Source organism: Mugil cephalus, chromosome 1 (genome assembly GCF_022458985.1).
Source record: "Mugil cephalus isolate CIBA_MC_2020 chromosome 1, CIBA_Mcephalus_1.1, whole genome shotgun sequence".
NCBI classification, from domain to species: Eukaryota; Metazoa; Chordata; class Actinopteri; order Mugiliformes; family Mugilidae; genus Mugil; species Mugil cephalus.
In genome coordinates, this window is record NC_061770.1 from 30,940,842 (window position 1) to 30,967,055 (window position 26,214).

Consider the following 26,214-nt stretch of genomic DNA (forward strand, 5'->3'; position numbering starts at 1 on the left):
CCTCGTCCAGTTCTGCTGTTCCCATCATCACTGGTTTGGCTGTTAGCTTAGCTGTTAGCATCATGATTATTTTAGCAGGTGTCTTCTTTGTGTGGAGACAAAATAGAACCATTAAGTTACAGATGAGTCACCACATTAATGATGTAAAACACCAGCAAACGTCTTTTCTAGTTGAATTCAGCTGCTTTGATTTTACACAGAAACCAAGAAAAGATCCAGAGATGAAGCTGAAAGAGAAGAAAAGCTCCTGGTAGAGGAAACAGTGAAGATGAAGCTTTTAGGAGAAACTAAAGATGTAAGAGACAAGAAGTAAAAGATTAAAGGTTTAGATTGATCACTTTGAAGAAAGTCTGATCAGTAAACCTGCTGACTGATCATCCATCTGTCTGTCTGATAGCTGACAGAGAAATATAAGAAGATTGAAGAAGAGCTGCAGAAAACCAAAGAAGAACTGAAGAACAAGACTGAAGAAGTAATATCACATAGTCTCAGTTCCCTGTTTTTAAATCACTATTTTATGTATTCAAGGCTAAGTACTGAACTGCATGCACTCACATAAAATACACGTTATTTATTTAGTGTATTTATTTGCATCCTATTGTTAAACATCTCATCATCATCTCATTTCTCCTCAGGTGGATAAACTGATGGCTGATAACAAGAAGCTTGGAGAGGAGAAGGAACTACTGCAGAAAATAAAAGCTGAGGTGACAGGAACAAGCTCATAGACATGGAGAAATTGTATAGGAACACACACATGTGCTGCATCGCAACCAACAACATTCAGAAAAACTGCAGATCTCCTCCTTAAGACTCAATTTTGACTTGAAATGGAAACAGACACAAGTCAGGACAGAAATTCATCTAAAAGTTTCTTTTTTTTTCTTCTTAAAATTGGAAAACCAAGTGGCTGCTTCCAAGAATCCCTTGTTTTCTTGGCTAAATGGTCACATCATCACCGCACTAACATAATCTGAATGTCCATCATTTGTAAAGATGATATCTGATCTCTCTCCTCATCCATCTCAGCTGTCATCAAATCCCAACAAGCAGCAGAAGAAGGAAGTGGAGTCAGTGAAGCAGGAGGTTTGTGTCATTGACTTTAGTATTTTCTCAGAACTGGTCTGGTTTTCCTGAAGTTTCCAGGTTTATTTTTGACACATTTACCCCGTGGCTGTGAGTTAACATCAGATCTAACATCCGATTGTTTGCTCCTCCATCATTACTTTCACCGATGTCTCATTTCTCCATTAGTTCCATGTGGATACTGGATTAAAGTGCAGTATCTACTACATTTTAAGAGTAGTACTATTTGTATCCCTTAGAATTTTTTGCATAAAAATCACTCAAAAAATCTAATTTCACGACATGTGTCCATGAACTGAATGTGAAAAGAAACTGTGTCATGAATCAAGACAACAAGCCCAAGAACACAAGTGGTTCTACAGAAGAACCAGATGAAAGTCAAAGTCCTGACCTTAATCCAACAGAAATGTTGTAGCGTCAGTTGATGAGAGGAAACCACCAACATCTCAGAATTGAAGTGGTTCTGTTCTGAGGAATGGGATCAAATTCCTCCAAGCTGCTGTAGACACTGATCAGCTGTTACCACAAACATTTAGTTGATGTTGTTGCTGCACAAGGACTGAAAGCTAGGGTTCACTGACTTTTATAACTCATTCATATAAGAATGATTCATTTGCTGGAATAATTAAAGGTACAACTATGATATTTATATTTAATTTGTTTGATGTACACACTGTACTAAATTGATGTAACTTGTCGGTTTTCAAGCTTTTGACTTTTTTTTTTTTTTACACAAAATTGTTGTTTTTTTGTCACCTTTTTTATTTTCTTGGTTTTACTTTTCCAGCCACACAATTGTTTCTATTTTATTCTTCACATCATCTGTGTGTTATGAGGAGGTTGATTTTGATGGTCGACATCTTCCTTCTGTTTGTTACCAGGAGATCCACCAACAGGAAGCTGAAATGAAGCGGAAGGAGATCAGTGAAGAACTGGAAAACCAAAGAGTTGAACTGGAGAAAAAAACTGTAGCTCTGGATCAGACTAAGAGACACGTAAACACACAAATATGTTGGCAACATTTTCTGTCCAACAGGGACGTTCTCACATGATCTTATTTTGCCATCATCCTGATCATTGTCCAGTGATAAATCACTATGGATAGAAAGGTCTGTCTGTGTAAGACAATAAGAGTTACAACTAGAATACACTGCTGTATGAACAGATACAACATTTAGTAAATAAACTAGGACTGCTACAAAATATAACTTTTTCTTTGGATTAATCTATCAATCAAGACGATGAATTAAAGAACTTGTCTTATACATTTTTAAACATGTTTTAATAGAATATCACTGGGAAAGATGATGCTAATCACTGTTAAAGGATGTTTCCACACACTCAGAGCAGAATGTTAATAGAAATCCATCTGGTTTAGTTTTAGAGTTTTATATGTGTAGAAACAAACTGCCATTATCATCCCATTTTCCATTAGCACCTGCTCTTGAGTCTCTGCTGAGTTCCTCTCTCATAAACTTACCTGCAGCTTCTTCTGTTCAGATATGGTCAGTTTTTACTAGTGGTATCACTGCCCTCAGCAGGAGGACATTGTTAACAAGTGTCTCTTGGGGTCTGTTTAATGAATTGCCTCACTATTGATGTTTGGACTTAATGATCTTAATAGTGTCTAACATGCGTTGACGTATTCCACAAAAATGAATCCGACCAACCGTCTCTCTTACTGGCACTGTCTTAAAAAAACAAACAAACAAAAAATAAAAACTGAAAGACCAGATTCTCTTTTATAAAAGTTTTACTGCCTGTATCTTAAAAAACAAACAAAGGAACACCAGGAAGAAAATTATCTGAAGGAAATAGAGGAGGTTACAAACAAGAACAAAGAGGTTCATCTTGTCAAGCAAATCTTTACAAATCATAAATCAGTCAGTTTGAAATTATTTTACAACCAAAGACTGATTAGTTCCTTCGATAAAAGTAAATGTTTCTCATTCATGTCTCTTTATGTCTCAGTAGGAGAAGAAGCTCAAAGAGGAGGAGATGAAAAGAGAAACGGCTGAGAAAGAACTGGAGGAGCTGAGGAGGAAACTGAACATCAAGGTTCTTCTTTTCCTCATTTAAAGAAATATCAGATTTTATTGTTTGTTGAATTATTTATTATAGTTCTAATTTCAACAACAGCCTATAGTAGGATATGTAAGCCTTGGTATAAGCTTCTTCAAAAAGTTTCAAAACCTTAAAACTAGAGTAGGATGTCTGCTTCTCAAACCTAAACTGGGAGTTGGTTCCACACAAGAGGAGAACCTTCAGAGACAACTTGGTATAGATTCAGCTGTGGGTTTTGGTTAATGCTTGGTGTGATCCGCATAGTAATGGGAATGAATGTAGTGTCACCAAATAATATTGTTTAAGGGATACATAAGTATATATGTAAATAGATTTACTGATCCTGTGAAGGAACTTGTGTTGCACAGGCAGAATACAACAGAATACAAAACAACAACAACAACAACAAAAAAACAAAAAACAACTTACAATTCAACTGTCCAAAATGTCTGAGCTCAAATATTACACTCAAATATAACTTCTTCAATAAAGTTCAGTAATCCAGCAAACAGCAACATTATAGATGAGAAACAGCACGACTCAGATCTTCCTGCAGAAACCACATTTTTTTTTGTATTAGTCAAGTTTGATGTGAACGTTGGTTTGAAAATCTCCTCTGTACCAAACTCAACCATAGATATGTTATTGATTAGGTATCCAGTAGCATCATTGCAGAGAGACAGGAAATGTGTGTCTGTGTACACATTTCTTACAGCATCCTGTTACTGAATGATCTTCTCTGTCTGATCATGGTGGTGGACATTGTTCCAGAGTTTGTTCTAAGTCTTTTCCTCTACCACTGACGTCATGGACTCCAGCTCTCCTCCTAGCCCAGAGTCATCCCTCCTTCTTACTGCTGCCTCCCCAGAACATCACAACATACAAGAGAACTCTAGCAACAACAGTCTGATCAAACATCTACAGCAGCAGCTTCAGCAGACGTTAAAGGACCTGAACCTCCTGAGGAAACAGCTGACTGGTCCAGTTTTTGATCCAGTTGTAGACCCTGGTACTCAGGTCTGAACTGTCCCCACAGTCCCTGTTGATGATTACAGCTACAGGTTGGACCTGGACCTCTGGACGTCTCTGTACAGTTGTACAATGTTGACATAGTATGATAATTGAAGAAATATGTATACCCTTATTGATTCATCTTTTGTTTAGTTAAATACACATTTTTGTAGTATTACGTTACAGTAAAGGTTTACCAGTGTTTGAGGAAGCAGAGGGAGCTGTCCATCCTGCCAGTGTGTGAAATTAAACCTTTATTAGTGTGGTTTGGTATTTTCCAGTTTGTGTTCAGTACACCAGATGGTAAATGTGATCTGATTTCAAATGAGTATGTCGAGTATCATCTATTTATCATGCGGTTTTCACGATTCACCACAGCTTCCAAACACAGTTAATGTGTAACATCAGCGCTTCGATACAACTGCTTCATGAGCTACCACATGTATCAGAGGATCATCACTAATGATGACCAAACAAGGCTCTATGAAGCTTTGAAGCCTTTTGGATGGTTCTATTGAAAGTTCACTGGTGAAAATACTTAAATAAAGCTGAAATCTAATTTCATTTTTCATGTGTTTATTGTTTTTCTTCCTTGCCCTATAATAAATATTTTTTCTTAATAATTCTTAAGAATTTGGAATGGATCTTTAATTACTGATCCCAAATTACCCACTGGACAGAGCAAATACTCACAGGGTTCAATGAGGCTGTGGATGTAATTTACAGATAGTTTAAATTATGTGTTTTGATTGTGTTTGGGGTACACTGGGTAGCCTTGTGTTACTCAGATATTTATATTTAAAATAATTCACGGTGGATGGTTTCAGTCTCTTGTGTCATATTTCTTCAGGAGATGCTAGTGTTACCACAAAGTATTTGAACTAGTTTGGACTGGTTGAACTAGTTTGGGTGTAGGGATATGTGCATCGTCCAGTGAGCTGACAATAAGGCTTGAATCTTTGGACATTTAATGTACCTTATTTGAAAATGTCCCCACCCCTGAGGTTGTTTCCTCCATGGTTCCATAAATTTGTATCATTCCAGTGTTTCAGAGCAGTTGAACCGAACCACATTTTACACTCTGGCTCTGCCAGGTTCCTCACTATTGGCCAAGAGCCTACTCAGTCCCCAGGTGAAATATTAGCAGGTGCATATGTGTAAAAGGTAGCTGTGTTTCCATTTACAGCAGTTGCATGGCCACTCTGACTGTTGCACATGTTTGAAATTAATCTTAATCTCTGCATCAGCGTTGGGGTCCTTGGCCTGAAAAACATTGAAGATCACTAACAACAGTTTAACAGGTATGGGCATTTTGATGAAGCCCACAGCCTACCTTTAAGACACATGTACAAAGATTGGTAGCCATATTTAATCCACTAAGATGTAGAGAAAATCTCTTTGATCAATGGACTAAACTCCACAGGAAATCTGTCACTTTGTCCATTTTCAGATGTTTTTTGTTGTTGTTGTTGTTGTTGTTGTTTGCTTGTTTTTTCGTTGGAAAATGCACCTGAAATAGTGGCTGCATGTCACCAGTGGCTCCGTGATGTTAACCTTTTATGTTAATCTCAGTGTGTTAATGTTTTTTTTTTTTTTTTTTTTTTTTTTCTGATTTGTTATTGTTTTTCCATGATTTGAACCAGTCAAAATGGTTTTAGGTCGTCTTGTCTTTTTGTGATGTATTTTATTTTGTTTTTATGGACTTTGTGTTTTTGGTTGTGTCGTTGGTTGTCGAGTTCGGTGCAGTGGCCGTTGTGTGCGGTGGTTTGTCCCAGAGATCGGCTGCTAACGCTGTCCATGTCCCCTGAGCTGCCCGGAGTGAGGCCTGAGGTTCCTGCTGAACTTCAGAAGAATTGCTGAGGATGTCAGGCTGAGGAGTTGGAGGTGGAGGAGCGGAGAAGAAGGTTCGGGTCGGCGGTGCCTGAGGTCTTTGGCAGCAGAATGGGACCCAGAGGGAGTGTGTTATGAGAAGTGCTTGGAGACGTGGTTCATAGGACCACAGGCATCAGATTTTGCCAATTACCTTTGTTCATGATGGTAATTTTGTAAATTTGTCTTGACACTGTTTATTTTACTAGATACTAATAATTTTTATTTTATTTTTATTTATTTATGTTTATTTTTATGTATAACAAAGCTACTGTGACAAACTTATTTCCCCTGTGGATCATTAAAGTCTGTCTAAGTCTAAGTCTAAGTCTATGTAAGCCTAACTCTATATATATATAATGTAGATCGATAACCCTCGAACTCAGGGCCTGCATCAGTCACTTTATGGCGCGTTGGACTCACTTCAACTTTCACTGCGCCTTAGTTTTTGTATTTCTTGAGTTCTTTTCTTTTATCTAAGATGTTCATGTATTTTGTCTTTAAATTGTTGCTCCATGGGTCTAAGAGTAACACAATTTCAATCCTGTGTTTGTGCTGAACACACAGTGGCAGAATTCACAATAAACCACCGATACAGATTGTCTGTAATGCATATAGCAATTTATATATTAGATATTTTATATAATATGGATAATATAATACTTTATTATTGTCTTCTGTTATTTCCATTCCTGGTTTGTTGTACATGTATCTGTTTTATATGCTAAGACAATAAAGTTTAATGTAATGTAATCTAACGTAACCAAAAGTGAAAGTAGGACATGTCATAACTCATACAGTCTGTTAATGGGTGACTTGCTGTGTGTTTTATTACTTTGCAACCTTTACTCTCAAAACTTTATCATCTTGTTATTCTCTATCCAGTTGTTACCTGACACAGGATTTGTAGAGGGACTGTGACCAACAAGGTAAGAATGAATGGTTGTTTATGGATAGCTAACAAAGAGTTATTTCTACCATTTTAAGAATATATCCACAGTCTCCTTTTTCTCCTGTCGTCTGGATTATTGTAATGCTCTGCTCTCTGGTCTTCATAAAAAGACCATTTCCAATCTACAACTTTGACAAAATTCAGCCACACAAGTGCTGACGAGCACCAGAGTGCGGGAACACATTCCACCAGTTTTAAAATGGCTCCACTGTGCGTTTCAGGATCGATTTTAAGGTCCTTTTAGTAGATTTTAAATGTCTTAAGGGTCTTGGGCCATTTCACTTTCCTAACTTACTTTTACTGTATCAACCTTCACAAACCCTGAGGTCCTCCAGCACCGGCCTTTTGACAATACCACAAGTTAGAGGTAAAAGACACAAGGAGGTGGTAGTAAGTTATTATGGCCACTGACTGTGGAACAGCTGGAGAACCTGAGGGCCTCAGAGACTGTTGAGACTCATCTTTTTAATCAGGCTTTTACATGATTTTAATTACTATTAAATCTATTTTATCACATTTGACTCGTATTCATCTTTGGCTTGCATTAGATTTATGGTCAAAGTCTGACTTTAGTTGACTGATATATAAATGTATTTATTGGTGGATCGTAGCTGCTACGTTGCTGTGAGTGATGGTGCTGCAGTAAATGCTGGTTGTTAGTTAATGAGTGGGTTTCAACATTTGGTCGACTGTAGTTAAGTTGTTCTGTTTGTTTGTGTGTGATGCAATAGAGTAAAGTGGTGGTTGACTTCTCTGGTGGTGAATCTACTTCCCTTTATAAACCCTGGTTGACAGTTCACCTGAATGTGTGGATGCTACACCTGCTGTAGGATGACTCATCTACCTGTTTTTTTTAGTCCAACTCTTCACCAATAAACCTCAGCTCTGAAACTTGAAATGCATCTTGATTAATTTTCCTTTCATATTTGTTGTGTCTAGGTTTAGAGACTAGCTTCATAGTTAGGGTTAGCCCCATGGCTAGGGTTAGCCCTATGGTTATGGTTATGATTTTGTGATGGACCTCGTCTACAGTTCTTTAGTCTAGCTAACATGAGTGCTGTTTAGATTACTGGTTAATGAATGATGAATAATGTTCCTGAAATGACATTCAAATGGTGGCCTCTGAGAGGGCGGGGCCTCTGTGGATCATCCCACTAATACTTGATCCGTTTGGGATCTAGTGAATTTGGAGGCCAGGTCAAAACCTTGTACTTTTTCTTTGTTGTTGTTAAAGCATTTTGTGTGTGTGTCTGTGTTAGGCTGCGTCCTCCTGGGTGTCTGCTGCCATCAAGGACTGTCATTGCTATGGTTTAGGGTTGCCCTGTCTGGTCTGGTCTAGTTGGGAAGTACATGTCTCAGTAACATCCAAATGAATGCCAGGTCCAAGAGTTTCCCAGCAGAACAATTAATTATCACTATATGTTCAGTGAATTTCTCCTCTCAGTGGTTTTAATGGCTGATCTGTTCAAATCCATAGCTTTTTAACCCAGTTATCTTCATTTTCTTGTCACTTATCTTTCAGAGCCCTGTGATTCTTTTCCAGATGGATGAACTGCACCGTACCTTTCACCTCTCAACTCTCACTGTGTTGGTTTTACATCTTTTCCTCTCACATGTCTGCCAAGGTAAATTGGACGCTCAGTTATTTTTAATTAAAGATAAATGACCCAAGCACAACATTCCTGTCTGTTTATTCATTGTATGATTTAATAATGTGGAGAAAACTTTCACAAACTGACACAGGTGCTTCAGATTCTGTCAAATATTTTTTTCATGATCAAGTCTACAGAGATCAGTGGTTTTATTGAATGAAACTTCACACTTTAAACAGTCTCTTTCTGATTTCCAGGTCAGTCTGAACTGATTGGTTCATCTCAGCCAATAGTAGCAACTCTTGGTGGAGATGTGGCTTTACCATGTTACCTGCAGCCTGCTGAAGATGCCACTGACTTGACGGTGGAGTGGACGAGACCTGATCTCAACCCCAGATTTGTTCACGTGAGGCGTTATCGTGAAGAACTCGTGGATAAAAAGCATGAATCATTTAAGGGGAGAACATCTCTGTTCATTAATGAGCTGACTAAAGGAAACATTTCACTGAAACTCTCCAAAGTGAAACTCTCAGATGAGGGAAAATACAGATGTTTTATTCCAGCACTGGGGAAGGAGACTTATGTTGAGCTACGAGTTGGTGAGTGAAGACATGATGTACATGACAGACACACAGACAACTAGGGTTGGGACGATATGCAATTCTTTTACATTTTTTCTGCTGATTCGATTTAAATTGTGATTTTTCGATATGGCTGATTTTTGCAACATTTAGTTTTCGTTTTAACATGAGAAAAAGTTAAATGATGTCTACAGATTATATCAGGTGCTTCAGATTCTGTTAAATAGTTTAGTCACGATCAAGTCTGCAGAAATAAAAAGTTAAATTCTTATTTGAGGACATGAAATTAATTAACTTCACACTTTAAACAGACTCTCTCTGTTTTCCAGTTCAGCCTGAACTGATCGGTTCATCTCAGCCAATAGTAGCAACTCTTGGTGAAGATGTGGTTTTACCATGTTACCTGCAGCCTGCTGAAGACGCCACTGACTTGACGGTGGAGTGGACGAGACCTGATCTCAACCCCAGATTTGTCCACGTGAGGCGTTATCGTGAAGAACTCGTGGATAAAAAGCATGAATCATTTGAGGGGAGAACATCTCTGTTCATTGATGAGCTGACGAAAGGAAACATTTCACTGAAACTCTCCAAAGTAAAACTCTCTGATGAGGGAAAATACAGATGTTTTATTCCAGCACTGGGGAAGCAGACTTTGGTTCAGCTACGAGTTGGTGAGTGAAGACATGATGTACATGTTAATTAGATAGATAGATAGATAGATAGATAGATAGATAGATAGATAGATAGATAGATAGATAGATAGATAGATAGATAGATAGATAGATAGATAGATAGATAGATAGATAGATAGTTGGTTGATCTCCAAACATGACGATGCCCAAACATTTAAACCAAATTATTGTTATGTTTCTATGTTTTATTCTTTGCCATGGCAGCAGATTGTCGTCTTCACCGTCACATGTCCATGTTAATAACCAGTGCAAGTCTTGTTGGTCAGTGATTCCCATTCCCCATGACAACCAATGGAATTGGGCGGCTTGTATTGGGCGGCTTGTATCTTAATTGCTTTGTTGAACACACTGACCAACAGATGATAAATGAGACTGTCATCACCATTACGCGAAACAAGTTCTATCTATCTATTGGAGGGTGTTATGAGAAAGGCTAAATAATAAAAGTTATACAAAACACATGACAGAGAAATACTGACAATTGCTTCGGGTGTAAGAAGAAAATAAATGTTTCTGTGGAATATACAAACCTAAAAAACATGTTTCTTTTTCTCAGCATCAGCTCCTGTCTCCTCACCCGTCATCAGTTTATCAGGGATGGACAGAGACAGAGGAGGAGTGGTGTTACAGTGTGAATCCAGAGGCTGGTATCCAGAGCCTGAGGTGTTGTGGCTGGACGCTGAGGGAAACCTGCTCTCTGCTGGACCTCCAGAGACAGTCAGAGGTCCTGATGACCTCTATACTGTCAGCAGCAGAGTGACTGTGGACAAGAGACACAACAACAGCTTCACCTGTAGAGTCCAACAGAACGACATCCACCAGACCAGAGAGGCTCACATACATGTTCCAGGTAGAACACACTTAGAGAACGGACCATGACATGATTTTAGTTTGACACAGTTTGTGTGTGATCGTGTAGAAATATCATGTAACTGTGTGTTTTCATTTCAGACGATTTCTTCAGTTCTGCTGTTCCCAACAACACTGGTTTGGTTGTTAGCTTAGTTGTTAGCATCATGGTTATTTTAGCATGTGTCTTCTTTTTGTGGAGACAAAATAGAACTGGTAAGTTACAGATGAGTCACCACATTAATGATGTAAAACACCAGCAAACGTCTTTTCTAGTTGAATTCAGCTGCTTTGATTTTCCACAGAAACCAAGAAAAGATCCAGTGATGAAGCTGAGAAGGAGAAACTTTTAGGAGAAACTAAAGATGTAAGAGACAAGAAGTAAAAGATTAAAGTTTTATATTGATGAGTTTGAAGAAAGTTTGATCAGTAAACCTGCTGACTGATCATCATCCATCTGTCTGTCTGATAGCTGACAGAGAAATATGAGAAGATTGAAGAAGAGCTGCAGAAAACCAAAGAAGAACTGAAGAACAAGACTGAAGAGATGGAGAAACATGTAGATAAAAACACACACCAACCACTAATACTCAAAACTCTTTTTCTTACATTTATGTGTATACATACATACACTCAAAAATATATATTCACATATACGGAGGTGGGAAAAAGTTTTCGGACACCCCATGCATTTGTAAAATATTGCAAGAATCATGCATAGGTCTTCAAGAGCAATTTATTTTAGTACAATCTCAGACAGAATACTAAACAAATCCTAACAGCCATCATAACCTTAAAAATGACTGGTTCCATAAAGAGAAACCAAAAAACAAAGTGTTGTTGTCATGATTATGTCTTGTATCATGTTTCAGTTTTCCGTATTGTTTTGTCAAGTTTTGTAACTTCCTGTCTGTGGTGCCTCCTTGTGTTTTTGTCATGTCTGTCTGTGTCATGTTTTGTGTTTGCTGTTATATATTGTTAAGTTTCTGGATTTCCTGTTGTGTTTCCGTTGATTACTCATTGGTTTCTCTCCTTCGGTTTTCCCTGATTGATCTCACCTGTGTCTTGTCATCCCTGAGCCCTCTCCTGTATGTATAGCCCTGCTTTTTCTTTGTTCCTTGTTGCATCGTTGTGTTACTTTCCTGATGTGTTCCATGTGTTGCTTTCCACTTGTGTGTGCTTGCCTTATTGAGTTCTGCATTACCTGCCTTCCGCAGCGCTTTTTGTTTCCCCTTTGTTTTCATTAAGAACCCTTTTCCCCTTCCTCCTCATCTTTAGTCCTGCATTTTGGGTCCTCACCTCAACACTCAATCCTGACAATTGTGTCATTTTGGTTCCAGTGATCCACTAATGAAGGCTGTGTTTATCATTAAAAGACATTTTTCTGTTGCCGTGCTTCGTGTGTGAGACAACAATGGCTAAAATAAGGAACCAAATGCAGGAAGATACAGATTCACAGTTTTATTTCCCTCATGTGATGCTACGCAGAAGGCCAGGCCAAGCATTATCTCCAGCATCTACAGTAGCTACTGTCAAACATGGTGGAGGTTTGAGGGATGCATCAGTGCTGCTGGTGTTGCTCATCTCACTGTCTGTGATGGAACATTGAACTCTGACATATATTGAGCCATTCTTCAAACCCACATGATTCCTTCCACAAATCTATCAAAAGGTCCGGTTCAAAGCCCAAACCAAAGGATTTTGAAGAATTAAAAGAATGGGACAAGATTATCTCTCAACAGTGTGAAAGGCTCATGAGGAACATGGAGTAGAATTAGAGCTCTACTGCTGCTAATGGCAGGAGGACTAAATAATAATTTGATGATGTGATGGTTTATATATTTTTGTGGAAAATCTCTTTTGTGTTTTTAAAGGTGTGGGTGCATAGGCTGGTGACTGGATATAAGGAGCATTATCTTGTTGAAACATCCAGTTTGGACCTTGACGGAACAGAGCGCGTGGAGAAGGAAGCATGTGGTTTTGAAGAATGGCTCGATATCTGTCAGAGTTCGCTGAGCCATCACAGACGGTGAGATGAGCAACACCAGCAGCACTCATTCATCAAACCATGATGCTGCCTCCACCATGTTTGACAGTAGCTACTGTAGATGCTGGAGATGATGCTTGGCCTGGTCTTCTATGTGCCCTCACATTAGCAGGAGGAAGATAAAGGTGGAAACTGGACTCATCTGACCACAGAATGTTCTCCCACTTCCCATCGTCCTGTAAATATGGATCAGGATGAGGTCATTTTTTTGCTGAAGAAACCGTTGGACGCCCAGATCTTGGTTTGTCTTCCAAGCTTTTGGTTCATCTGTATTTCTGCAGAGTTGATCCAACTGATGAAGGACTGCATCTGCACTTCCTGGTGATCTGGTGGCAGCTGTTCCCTTCCTGGCTGAAAATCTGTATCTTCAGTCGTGCTTCATGCGTTAGGTTCCTTGTTTTAGTCGTTGTTGTCTCTTTATATAGATATGAAACACGGCAACAGACAAATGTGTCTTTTAATTAAAAGTACAGCCTTCATTAGTGGATCACTGGAACCAAATGACACAATACTCAACATTTCTTATGTATTTTTATGGAACCAATACTTTTTAGGTTTTAGGTTTTGTTTAGTGTTTTGTCTGCGGCTGTACTAAAAGAAATTACACTTGAAGAGTGATTCTTAATGCAGTATCTCACAAATGCATGGGGTGTCTGAAAACTTTTTTCCATCATCGTACATATCAAACTGACTGTTTGAGTTTTGATCCAGACTCTCTGCTGATGCTATACTCTACCCCCAACACACACACAGAAATGTTGAATGATACACTGTACTTAGTTGTCTATTTTCTTAGTAGTTTTGCATTTTAGTTTGGCACAATTCCTATTTCCTAACATGGAGAATACAGGACTTCACCTATGCTTCATCCAGTCACATGCTTCACTTTAAAGAAGCTGCCATGACACACATTTTTGTACAGTTTGTGATTTGACAACACTGACACTTTCAGACTCAACTGTGACTTTGCTCCATCTACTGGTGAAATTATACAACTGCAGGTTTTCTCCTCCTCTCAGGTCAATGAACGAAAGGAGGAGAAGAAGAAGCTGCAGGAGGAGATGGAGACCAGAAACAAAGAGATGGAGGAGATAAAAGATGAGGTGAAGAACAAGCTCATAGGTTTGGAGGTTTGGGGTTACATACTAAAAGAACATCAGCACTTTTTACTCAATTGTTTATTACATGATAAAATGCACAGATAAATATTTAGTTCACGTAAATCTAAAACAATAAATCAAGAATCAAGAGTCTTTATCAAAATTTTGCAGACACTCCAGGCGTTAAAGGCACACATATAAATGACACCACATTTAAACAAAACACTTAAATATTAATTAAATTCCTCCAAATAACAGACACTACAAACACACGAACAAACTAATAATACAGATATTCTTCTTCATCCCAGTTTAAGAAAAAGCTCAACCATGAAGAGAGAAACAAAGGAGCTGGAAACAGAGGTTCATGTTGAATCCAGATCTTTTAATTCCATAATAAGGAAGTAGTTTAGAACCAAATCAGTTTGGTTCATAAAAACATAAAATCTTTAGATCAGCAGAAATGGAATAAATCATAAGAGGACAAAGTGAAAAAAATCTGAATAAAAATAGTACAAACTGAAATACTGAAAAGTTGGTGGTTCGGTTCTGCCCTGTCCATAGTTGGTCCATTGTGTCCTTTGGCATAACACTTAACCCACCTCGTCCCCAGTGGGAACTCCACTGGTGTGTGGTTGTGAGTGTCCAGGGAGCTGTGACTGAGCAGTGTTGGGCAAGTTACTTACAAAATGTAATATATTTTATATTACAAGTTACTTGCATTTGAAAGTAATAAGTTTCTTTACAATATCACCTTCTGTGTAAAGTAATAAGTTACTTATTACTTTTTAGTTACTTTCACCAAAATAAATATTTACAAGACATTACAAAATGAAGGTGCACAATATTTTTTCATGCTGAATAGTCCTTTTATTATTTTCACCTTATTCTTTTAATCTGCTACAAGTATATGAACTGAAATTTACACTGCAAAGTTTTAAAGTTTTTCTTCCGTGAATGATTTTTCCTCAGACACTGAGACACTAATCTCTATTGACTCATAACTTTATATATTTCTATCCATGTTTTTTAGAGCTTTGTTCATTACCACCCAGTCTTATTTATGAGTACTGTAAAACATGGAGATGTGTTATTGTTACTGTTAAATTATTCTGACATGATGTGACAATAACAACCATGAAAATCCCTCTGCAAACACAACTGACTTAACAAATTAAAACAACTTTCAATCATTGAATCACCTCTAACACCACCTGTAGTGTCTCATCTTAAATTAACTGTCTGAGGAAGTGTGTTTATACCTTAACAATAGGACCAACGTTATATCATTAGAGGTTTGTTTTTACCTTGTCACTTGATGAAACAGGGATTTTGCTGACAAGCTTTTTAAACGCCAGCAACTCAACTGTAGAAAGATTCAGCACATCCTCCATGACACACTCAGCCTCCTCACTTCTCCTGGGTCAAACATCTTCACCTCTGGTCCGGAGAAATACAGCTTTCATTGTTTAGATTTGCTCGTGCCGTCGTTTAGCCTCTAACTCCAGGTGTTTGTTCAGGTTACTTGTACTTTACTATTTTTAGCCGTAGACGGTTCCCTCGGCCTCTGACCAGATAATAAAGTGGTTCTTATCCATTTCTGTGACAAATTCAGAATAGTGCGAGTATAACCACTTAGAAAACATTCAGTTGGTGCTATCTTGCAGTTTTCTTCATCTTCTGTTGATTTTAAACCGTCTTCTTCTTCTCCTCTTTATTTACGGCTGTTGCGCCTGTGTTGTTTTTTTTTAAATCTCCGCCTGTGTGACAGCTCGGATTGTAACATGTTACCGGACTCAGTAACTGTATTAATATTACTAAAATATAGTTAGTAACACGTTATATTACTCCCTTACTGCCTAAACGTGATATATTACGGTAACGCGTTTATTTTGTAGCGCGTTACCCCCAAGACTGCTACTGAGGTAGTTAACCATCACCAGAGTGTGACTGTGTGAGCGAAAGAATAATGCAGTGAATTGTAAAATGCTTTCATAATAAGGAAGTAGTTTAGAACCAAATCAGTTTGTCATGTTCCTCAATCAAAGTAAATGTTTCTCATCATGTCTCTTTATGTGACTTCACTCTCAGTGGGAGAAGAAGCTCAAAGAGGAGGAGAAGAAAAGAGAAAGAGCTGAGAAAGAAGTGGAGACACTGAAGAGGAAACTGGAGACTGAGGTTTGTCTCTTTCTCCTGAGAATCATCAAATCATTTTTCTATTTTCTATCAGATTGTGGACAGCAGAGATGGTTCTAAAACTGAAGTGTTGCTCATTGGTTCTGAAACCAGAGACAGAAACTCAGCAGGAAACTGGAAGAACTGGGAATAAACTTAGAGTCACATCTCAGGTCTGAGGTTCACATTAGAAACATCACTAAGAACACATGGATGTTTGACTTTTTAACTGATCCCATGAACCACAAAGATTTAATTTGTTTCTTCTTAAGACGCCTTCATTCATCCTACAGTGGAGAAATTCTCATTGTTAACAACAGTAGAGACATTCAGCAATCACACACATTTAGCTCACCACAGACACCTTTAACCTTCACATTAAACATAATTTCCTGGCAACAAAACCTTGTGAAAGATTTGTGTGAAAATGCTGAGTGGGTAGTAACTTTGGGGAAAAAATAGTCACAGTGGCTGGTGAAGAAAGAAACTTAATGTCACATGATGATGCTGAGGAGAGTAGGTTTGAAGCACTTCACCTCCAAGCAGCATATTCTTCTTCATGTCAGAACATGAGGCTCAGTCAGAATCACTTTGTCAAAATTAAACTTTATTTGCATGTTATCTTTGGTGGTATGGTTCTGTTCTGGGACCCCTGCTCTTCCACATGCTTGTATGGGAAGGGACAGGCAGAGGAACCTTCCTGGCCTTCAGGAGCCATCGTGAACACTGACAGCAGGGGGCGAACACGAGGCTCTGGTTGGGGACCCTGCTCCCCTTTTACTTTGCTTAGTTTCTGCCCATATTTGAAAAATGGCCTGGCCAACTGTAATGGATGCAATAGGACAACTCTTCCTCTTCTCAATTTTTATTCATTACTGGAGGAAATATTGGGGTGAAAACCTTCAGACAGAAACAGAATTGTGCAGCCGTCATCACTCTCTAATAAATGTCTTACATACTTTTAAAAGTTTTTACCAATTTATTCAAATATTCTAACTTTAACATAGGTTTTTAAAGGGCAGAATATTCACTGTTTTAATCTTCATGTCATTTGATTACCTTCACTGCTGCATGAAAACATCAATCTGTCCTAATAATGAAACCCAAACGACCTCTGCTGTTAATAACAAAAAACATTTATCATCAACATAATTCCATCCAGCATTGTGTCAGTTAACAGTCCAGAACTGCAGCTGTGCTACTAGTGTCGGGTCAATAACAGTCCCCGCCCCATTATAGTGTTGTAATAGCCTGAGTGGTCATAATGTTTCAGTTTTGGTATGACTTATTTTAATGTGGGGTCAGTGTTGGCTGCACATTTAGGTGTGTGGAAGGAGCAGGTGGTCATTCGCTACAGTGGAGTGTCTGTGGAGTGAGATTTGGCCTCCTTCTCCTTCTCTGTCCATGTCTAAGGTGGTCGTAATGATTTGGCGGTGTGGGTGACTTAGTGTTCCATTATGATGGTCAGCAGGTACACAGCTGTTGTGTTACTGAAAGTCTCCCTCCTTAGGTACTGCAGCAAACATGATGAGCAGGTACACACCTGTTGTTAATTAGCCCCTCCTCCCTATATGATGCTGTCACTATAAGCTCCTCCCTCCTCCTCTGTGCGTGTGGGTTTTGTAACCATGGTTACGGCCCCTCCCCTGCTCTCTCACAGTTTATATAAGAACTTTAGTTCTTATGTAAGTGGGGAGTAACTATCTCTGTACCCTAGGATTTGGCCTCCGAACAAATGTTCATAACTCCCCAACGATAGGTCGTACGGGGAAAATGAACACATTGTGAGCATCAGACGAGGGTCCCCTTCGATTTAATGTTGGTTCCACGCATGTACGGCCAAAACTGTGGCCGCTGTGACGAGAGAGAGAACACCTCGCCTTGCTGTTTTTCACCCCAAATCTGACCTTTATTTAACATGGGAGCGGATGGGCAGAATGTTGGTCGCACTCCTCGCTCGGAAGGGCCTGGAGTCCAAACCGTAGGACATACACGAATCAGAGATACACCATCGGAAAGCCAACAAAAATTCCTACGTTTTTATCATAATTGTTATTTCTGTAGCTCCAAATTTGTGGCCGCCAGACAACTTTGAACCACTTTATTTCGGTTAAAACAGAAAAATCCTCTGGCTAGAGTGCGATTAGAGTGCGGCCATAGGGTCCCATGTTAAACCATATTTTTCAGCTTTTTTCACCCAAACATAAACTGTGACTGCGACCAAACCGTAGCAGGTACAGAAACGCCGTTTTGTGGAAAAGAAAGCTATACTTGTCGTGCCTCGTACAAACTTTTCAGAATTTCTCTACTCCAAAGCATGGCCGAGTAATCTCCTGCAACAGGAGAATAAAAAGACCAACTACTAAAGCAGTAAAATAATCAAATAAATAAATAAATAGTTGAGACTCAGTTCAAAGTCAAACTGTAAAGGCAGATCTTGAGTTTTCTTTTTAAATATCAATACTAAAGTCTACTGGCTTGTGATGCTGTTAAATATTGATGATGATGCTACAAAAATAAATTGAAAAATAAATAAATTTCATGAGGATGAAGAAGAAAAATGTCTGTGGTTTAAGTTTGTGGCCCAAGTGAAGGAGTTCAAGTATCCTGGTCAGACCTACGTATCCACGTAGGATTTTCTTCTTTAACCTCTGACTGCTTTGAATGAGAAGAAAAGAGAAAAGAACATTCATGAAGGAGGTCTGTTGTTAATCTCAGCTCCTCTTTCTGTCTTTTCTCTCCTCAGCTGGGAAAACTAACTGGTGACAACGAGAAGCTTCAAGAGGAGAAAGATCAGCTGAAGAAGACGATGTGGACCAGAAACAAAGAGCTGGAGACCAGAAACAAAGAGCTGGAGGAGCTAAAACAGAAGGTGAAGAACAAGCTCATAGACATGGAGAGAGAAGTAGTTTATTCACACACATCATTCAAAGTAGATTCTTCATATCAATACCTCCTTCAGATCAACTAAACCAGTCTGACATGAACAAATAGAAACAGACAAGGTCAAAAAGACATTTAAATCTAATTGTATATCTCCTTCCAGCCTTTATTGAGATGGTTATTTCATGATGAAATGTTTAAAACATCAGTGGGACACACTGAGATACAACCCATGCGTCTTCTTCAGGGTTTAACTCTGAGCATAGAATCGTCTTCAGTAGATCAGGTAATCACACACCTGGTGAACAGGCTGAGGAACCACAGGTAAAAATACCATGTCTCACCCATAGATGGCGCTGCAGACATAGAATAAAGACTAAATACATGTGATGAGTGAGAATAAATAATAATACATACACATACATGTATAAATTCATATACATATAGACACCTATACACACACAGGGTCAATGATGCAAACAGGTTCATATCACAATTAAAGAGCCAGAGGCACATTAGAGCCAGTACACACTGATCAATAAACCATCAATCACACTTTAATTACTTTTCATACAAAATGTAGCACAAAGAGTTTTATCACCACCACAGACACACACCTTAATAATGTGTGAATAAGAACAGCATTCATTAAAAGAAGAGCTAGAACTGTGGAAACTCTATGGTAGGAGAGGAAACAGCAGAGACTGAGAAAACCAACAACAGGAAGAAAGAACCAGTCAAGAAATAAAAACTACACATTAGCAGAAATGGAAGAAAACATGAGAGGACAAAGTGGAAACATCAGAGTATAAATAATGATGAAAAATGCTAAGAAGCAAATAATAGAACAAGAGATACAATTACTGCAACAGGAGAATAAAAAGACCAATGACTAAACAAGTAAAATAATCAAATGAATAAATAAATAGTTAAGACTCAGTTCAAAGTCAAACTGTAAAGGCAGATCTTGAGTTTTCTTTTTAAATATCAACACTGAAGTCCACTGGCTTGTGATGCTGTTAAATATTGATAATGATGCTACAAAAATAAATAGATTTCATGACGATGAAGAAGAAAAATGTCTGTGGTTTAAGTTTGTGGCCCAAGTGAAGGAGTTCAAGTATCCTGGTCAGACCTACGTATCCACATAGGATTTTCTTCTTTAAGCTCTGACTGCTTTGAATGAGAAGAAAAGAGAAAAGAACATTCATGAAGGAGGTCTGTTGTTAATCTCATCTCCTCTTTCTGTCTTCTCTCTCCTCAGCTGGAAAAACTAACTGGTGACAACAAGAAGCTTCAAGAGGAGAAACATCAGCTGAAGAAGGAGATGGAGACCAGAAACAAAGAGATTGAGACCAGAAACACAGAGATGGAGGAGATAAAACAGAAGGTGAAGAACCAACTCACAGAAACATCAACCTGCAGCACTTCATAATTCAATGTTTATTATAAATAAAATATGAGGCAAAAACTATTTAATTGATTTCAATAAGAATAAATGCCATAAATGTTGATTCACTTCAATAAATAGTTGAGAAAGAAAACATTGAAATCCACTCAGAGGAAACATCATGAACAAGACTTGATGACATCTCAGAGAAACACTAAACAGAACTGATCAGGAATGAAATCTGTCTTCATCTCTTCTTTCTACCAGTTAATGAAGCAGATCAACCAACAGGAAGAGAAACATCAGAGAGAAATAAAGGAGCTGGAAACAGAGGTTCATGTTGAATCCACATCTTTTAATTCCATAATAAGGAAGTAGTTTAGAACCAAATCAGTTTGTCATGTTCCTCAATCAAAGTAAATGTTTCTCATCATGTCTCTTTATGTGACTTCACTCTCAGTGGAAGAAGAAGCTCAAAGAGGAGGAGAAGAAGAAAAGAGAAAGAGCTGAGAAAGAAGTGGAGACACTGAAGAGGAAACTGGAGACTGAGGTTTGTCTCTTTCTCCTGAGAATCATCAAATCATTTTTCTATTTTCTATCAGATTGTGGACAGCAGAGATGGTTCTAAAACTGAAGTGTTGCTCATTGGTTCTGAAACCAGAGACAGAAACTCAGCAGGAAACTGGAAGAACTGGGAATAAACTTAGAGTCAGATCTCAGGTCTGAGGTTCACATTAGAAACATGAACATGTCACAGTGTCAAGTTAAGAACATTATTAGTTGGTTTAGTTGAGTTTGTTTCTTGTGTTTCTTGTCCTGTTTCACTTCCTGTCTCTGTTTTCCTCTGATCATATGATTGTTTTCTCCTTGTGTGTTGCTCCCCTCATTAGTTTCAGTAAAGACATAGACTCATATGTGGTTGAGAATTCTGCATCAATCTGACACCGTAGCCTGATGCTCCACCTACAGGTCAAATGATAGAACTACAGGAATAAACAGCATTTAAAATCCACACAGTAGATAATAGAGAATATGTTCTGGACAAGTTAGAGTCTGACTGTTAACAATCTGGACTTCACCTACTTTTTACTCAGGCCAATGAACTAAAGGAGGAGAAGAAGAAGCTGCAGGAGGAACTGGAGACCAGAAACAAAGCGATGGAGACTAGAAACAAAGAGCTGGAGGAGATAAAAGATGAGGTGAAGAACAAGCTCATAGACATGGAGAGAGAAGTAGTTTATTCACACACATCATTCTCATCAGAAGAAAACAACATCTGGAAAGTTAAACGTGCACATATAAAAGTTTTGTTTAAATCAAACAATTTTATATGAACACATCCTTCAGGTTAAATGTTGAATGTGTTGTTTAGTCTGACAAGAAGAAATAGAATCAGTGATGATAAAATCTTTTTATTTGACTTTAATAAATTCTTCCAGTTGGAGAAAAACAAACCTGTTGCTTCCTGGTATATCTGGCCTTTTAAGGTAAGTGATCACATTATAAGAACTATGATAGAATCTGTATGTCCATCATTTATAACCTTTACTGATCTCTCTTCATTCTTCTCAGTCGTCTAGTTCCAACAAACAGAAGGAAGAGGTTAGTAGTTTCTATCAGATTCTAGTTTGTTCTCATTTCTATGTGTTTCTGTTTCATTTAATATTCAGATCATTGTCTTGTTCTAAGGAGGTTGATGTTGGTGGTCAACATCTTCTCTCTGCTTGTTAGATTTGTGAGATACTTCCTTATGTACCTGTGTTCTTGTGTAGATTTTAGTTTTTGCATCTCACCTATGTTTGGATTTGTGATTTTTTTATAGCATCCAATATTTATTTTCTTTTTTTTTTTTTTTTACTTTTTTTCTTTTTTTTTTTTTTTTACTTTTTTACAAGAACACATGGATGTGGACTAAGACCAGAAAGATAGCTTTTTGTCAAACATTTGTCTATACTGGAACATATATATTTTATTCATAAAACTCTTTTATCATAATTAATTGTAATAATTTACTAGAAAATTTCCTCTGGGAAAGTTTGAAGGGGCTACGGATGACGCGAAAAACGTTTTGATATATAACTCGCCCTACAGCTCTCCTACAGAAGGAGAAGGGACCTTTGTGTTTAACTCGTGAGTGTGTCCAAAATCTTTACGGGCTTTAAGGACAAAAAACATATCGACGTCTTCAGGAAGGTCTTTAGGACGCCCACGGTCTGCTTGTTTTTCTGATAGGAGCTACCGTTTTATCACAGTAAGCCCAAATGTGAGACCAGTGAAAAGGGGGAAAATCTAGCTCTTTTCTGTGTCCCGGCTTTGCGCGCTTCTGTCGTCATTGACGACCACTGTGAGTTGCCACGACAACCGCTGACCCTCAGGCCTGAGCCACATCTGAGACCAATTCATTAATCTGATGTTTCTGCTGTTAATGCAGCTGATCCCTGTGTCCCACACATTTATGTTACAACAACACACACCAACACACACACACACACACACACACACACCAACACACACACACACTCACACACACAGGTAACTTTGTAATTACAGTTATACTCACACACAAACACACAGGTACCTTTATGTTGTTGCACTTACAAATACTCACAGGAAGAGAAGTAGGATACACAAACATGTGCGCGCATTACTCTCTCACACACAGGCTAACTGTGTGACATGTGGGTCAAGTGTGCGACATGGGGTTTAACTGTGCTAAATGGAGGCTAACTGTGCTAACTGTAAGCTAACTGTGCTAAATGTGGGTTAAGTGCGCTAACTGTGCGACATGTGGGTCAAGTGTGCGACATGTGGGTTAACTGTGCTAAATGGAGGCTAACTGTGCTAAGTGTAAGCTAACTGTGCTAAATGTGGGTTAAGTGCGCTAACTGTGCGACATGTGGGTCAAGTGTGCGACATGTGGGTTAACTGTGCTAAATGGAGGCTAACTGTGCTAACTGTAAGCTAACTGTGCTAACCGTATGCTAACTGTGCTAAATGTGAGTTAAGTGTGCTAACTGTGAGCTAACTGTGCTAAAGATGGGTTAAGTGCGCTAACTGTGCGACATGTGGGTCAAGTGTGCGACATGTGGGTTAATTGTGCTAAATGGAGGCTAACTGTGCTAACTGTAAACTAACTGTGCTAAATGTGGGTTAAGTGTGCTAACTGTGCAACATGTGGGTCAAGTGTGCGACATGTGGGTTAACTTTGCTAAATGGAGGCTAACTGTGCTAACTGTAAGCTAACTGTGCTGAATGTGGGTTAAGTGTGCTAACTGTATGCTAACTGTGCTAAATGTGGGTTAAGTGTGCTAACTGTATGCTAACTGTGCTAAATGTGGGTTAAGTGTGCTAACTGTGCGACATGTGGGTCAAGTGTGCGACATGTGGGTTTATTGTGCTAAATGGAGGCTGACTGTGCTAACTGTAAGCTAACTGTGCTAACCGTATGCTAACTGTGCTAAATGTGGGTTAAGTGTGCTAACTGTATGCTAACTGTGCTAAATGTGGGTTAAGTGTGCTAACTGTGCGACATGTGGGTTAACTGTGCTAAATGGGGGCTAACTGTGCTAACTGTAAGCTAACTGTGCTAAATGTGGGTTAAGTGTGCTAACTGTGCGACATGTGGGTCAAGTGTGCGACATGTGGGTTAACTGTGCTAACTGTAAGCTAACTGTGCTAACCGTATGCTAACTGTGCTAAATATGGGTTAAGTGCGCTAACTGTATGCTAACTGTGCTAAATGTGGGTTAAGTGTGCTAACTGTGCGACATGTGGGTCAAGTGTGCGACATGTGGGTTAACTGTGCTAAATGGAGGCTAACTGTGCTAAGTGTAAGCTAACTGTGCTAAATGTGGGTTAAGTGTGCTAACTGTGCGACATGTGGGTCAAGTGTGCGACATGTGGGTTAACTTTGCTAAATGGAGGCTAACTGTGCTAACTGTAAGCTAACTGTGCTAACCATATGCTAACTGTGCTAAATGTGGGTTAAGTGCGCTAACTGTATGCTAACTGTGCTAAATGTGGGTTAAGTGTGCTAACTGTGCGACATGTGGGTCAAGTGTGCGACATGTGGGTTAAGTGTGCTAACTGTGCAACATGTGGGTCAAGTGTGCGACATGTGGGTTAACTGTGCTAAATGGAGGCTAACTGTGCTAACTGTAAGCTAACTGTGCTAACCATATGCTAACTGTGCTAAATGTGGGTTAAGTGCGCTAACTGTATGCTAACTGTGCTAAATGTGGGTTAAGTGTGCTAACTGTGCGACATGTGGGTCAAGTGTGCGACATGTGGGTTAACTGTGCTAAATGGAGGCTAACTGTGCTAAGTGTAAGCTAACTGTGCTAAATGTGGGTTAAGTGTGCTAACTGTGCGACATGTGGGTCAAGTGTGCGACATGTGGGTTAACTGTGCTAAATGGAGGCTAACTGTGCTAACTGTAAGCTAACTGTGCTAAATGTTGGAAAAGTGTGCTAACTCCCATGTTGAGAGAGACGGTACCCCCGGCATTAGCTCCCATAGCCCCTTCAAAAATTCCCAGAGGGAATTTTCTAGTTAATGTATATAATTAGAATATTTGATATGCATTTCATCTCATGTTCTCTTAAGTCTTTTCTCTCCTCATGGTGTGGTTTCTAAAGCTCCTCATGTTCTAGGTCCTACCTCCTCATCACATTTATGTTTAATGATGAAAAGTTCTCTGAATGATTGAGAGATAGAACATGAAGCTGACTGATGTGAAAGGACTAATCTGTGGATGTCGTCTCCTCCCAAACCTGAACAAACACAGAACAGCAGCAGCTCAGACAGACAGGAGACGTCAGGAGACATCGATGTGGTGGTTAATGACAAGGACTGCTATATCTGTCTGAGAAACAAGTCTGATCAGGTGATGTTGATTTAAGAGTCATTTCTTTTCATACAAAATATTGATTCAACAGGTTTAATAGACACCAACATTCATTTGTTCCTGTCTCTGTGTCTCATTCTTCTTCTTGTGTTTCATTTCCGTCCTGCAGGACAAACCACTGGGAGGACGTCAGTTAAAAGTCCAGATCAACAATAGTGAACCCATCACAGCCACATTTGATCCATCAATGGAACTCAAGGCTGGAAAGGATGTTTATGTGAGTCTTTGTAGATGTTTCATTGATGTTGTTTTATTTTCCATTTTCTTACTTTTCCTTCAGTTTTTCTAATTATTATTTTCTGTCTGTGACTCTGTGACCTTTGGATTTACTACATTTACAGATCCGTCCAGGTGGTGGTCTACGTCCACCTGATCCTGGTGAGCTGGTGTGGGAGGAGCTGAAGCCCTGGAGGCCTAGAGACAGAGTCCAGGTCTCTCTGCAGTGAAATAGTTCCCAGTTGAACTCCTTCAATAAAGTTCAGTAATCCAGCAAACAGCAACATTATAGATGAGAAACAGCACGACTCAGATCTTCCTGCAGAAACCACACACTGCAGAGAAAGTCTCTGGAAACACTTGGCTCCATTTTATTGGATTAGTCAAGTTTGATGTGAACGTTGGTTTGTTTAAAGACTTTTACAGGATGACGTCAGTGTTTTAGATTCTATGTAACAAGTCTCCTTGTTTCCTCCAATCAACAGATGAACATAACAGTTAACATTTGGATGTAAATGTTTAGAAACATACGTATTCTTTTTTTTTTTAAATAAAGAATACACTTTTGCATTTATCAACATGTGCATTGTATCAAACTTTGCAGAAATGTGTGAGTGATTTAGGCTTAATCACCGTAGCTATGGCGACAGAACAGACCCCAACACCATAGCATGACATGCAAGTCCCCATAAATGTCACAAGAGCTGTGATTGGTCCACTTGGTAGTAGTGCTTTTTATTTCTGGCTGCTTCTCCATCTCAGCATTTTCAAATCAATTTTGAATCAATGGAACACATTGAG

The 26,214-nt window shown here is 38.8% G+C and overlaps 1 long non-coding RNA gene and 1 pseudogene across 1 annotated transcript; both read left to right on the forward strand.

The window, feature by feature from the left end:
* The window catches only part of LOC124995913, a 253,119-nt pseudogene that overhangs the window by 145,596 nt on the left and 81,309 nt on the right, over positions 1-26,214 (forward strand).
* On the forward strand, positions 15,958-20,234 carry LOC125016742. Its single transcript, XR_007113745.1, has 3 exons — positions 15,958-16,021; positions 18,765-18,890; positions 20,166-20,234. It is a non-coding gene; the product is annotated as an uncharacterized LOC125016742 (long non-coding RNA).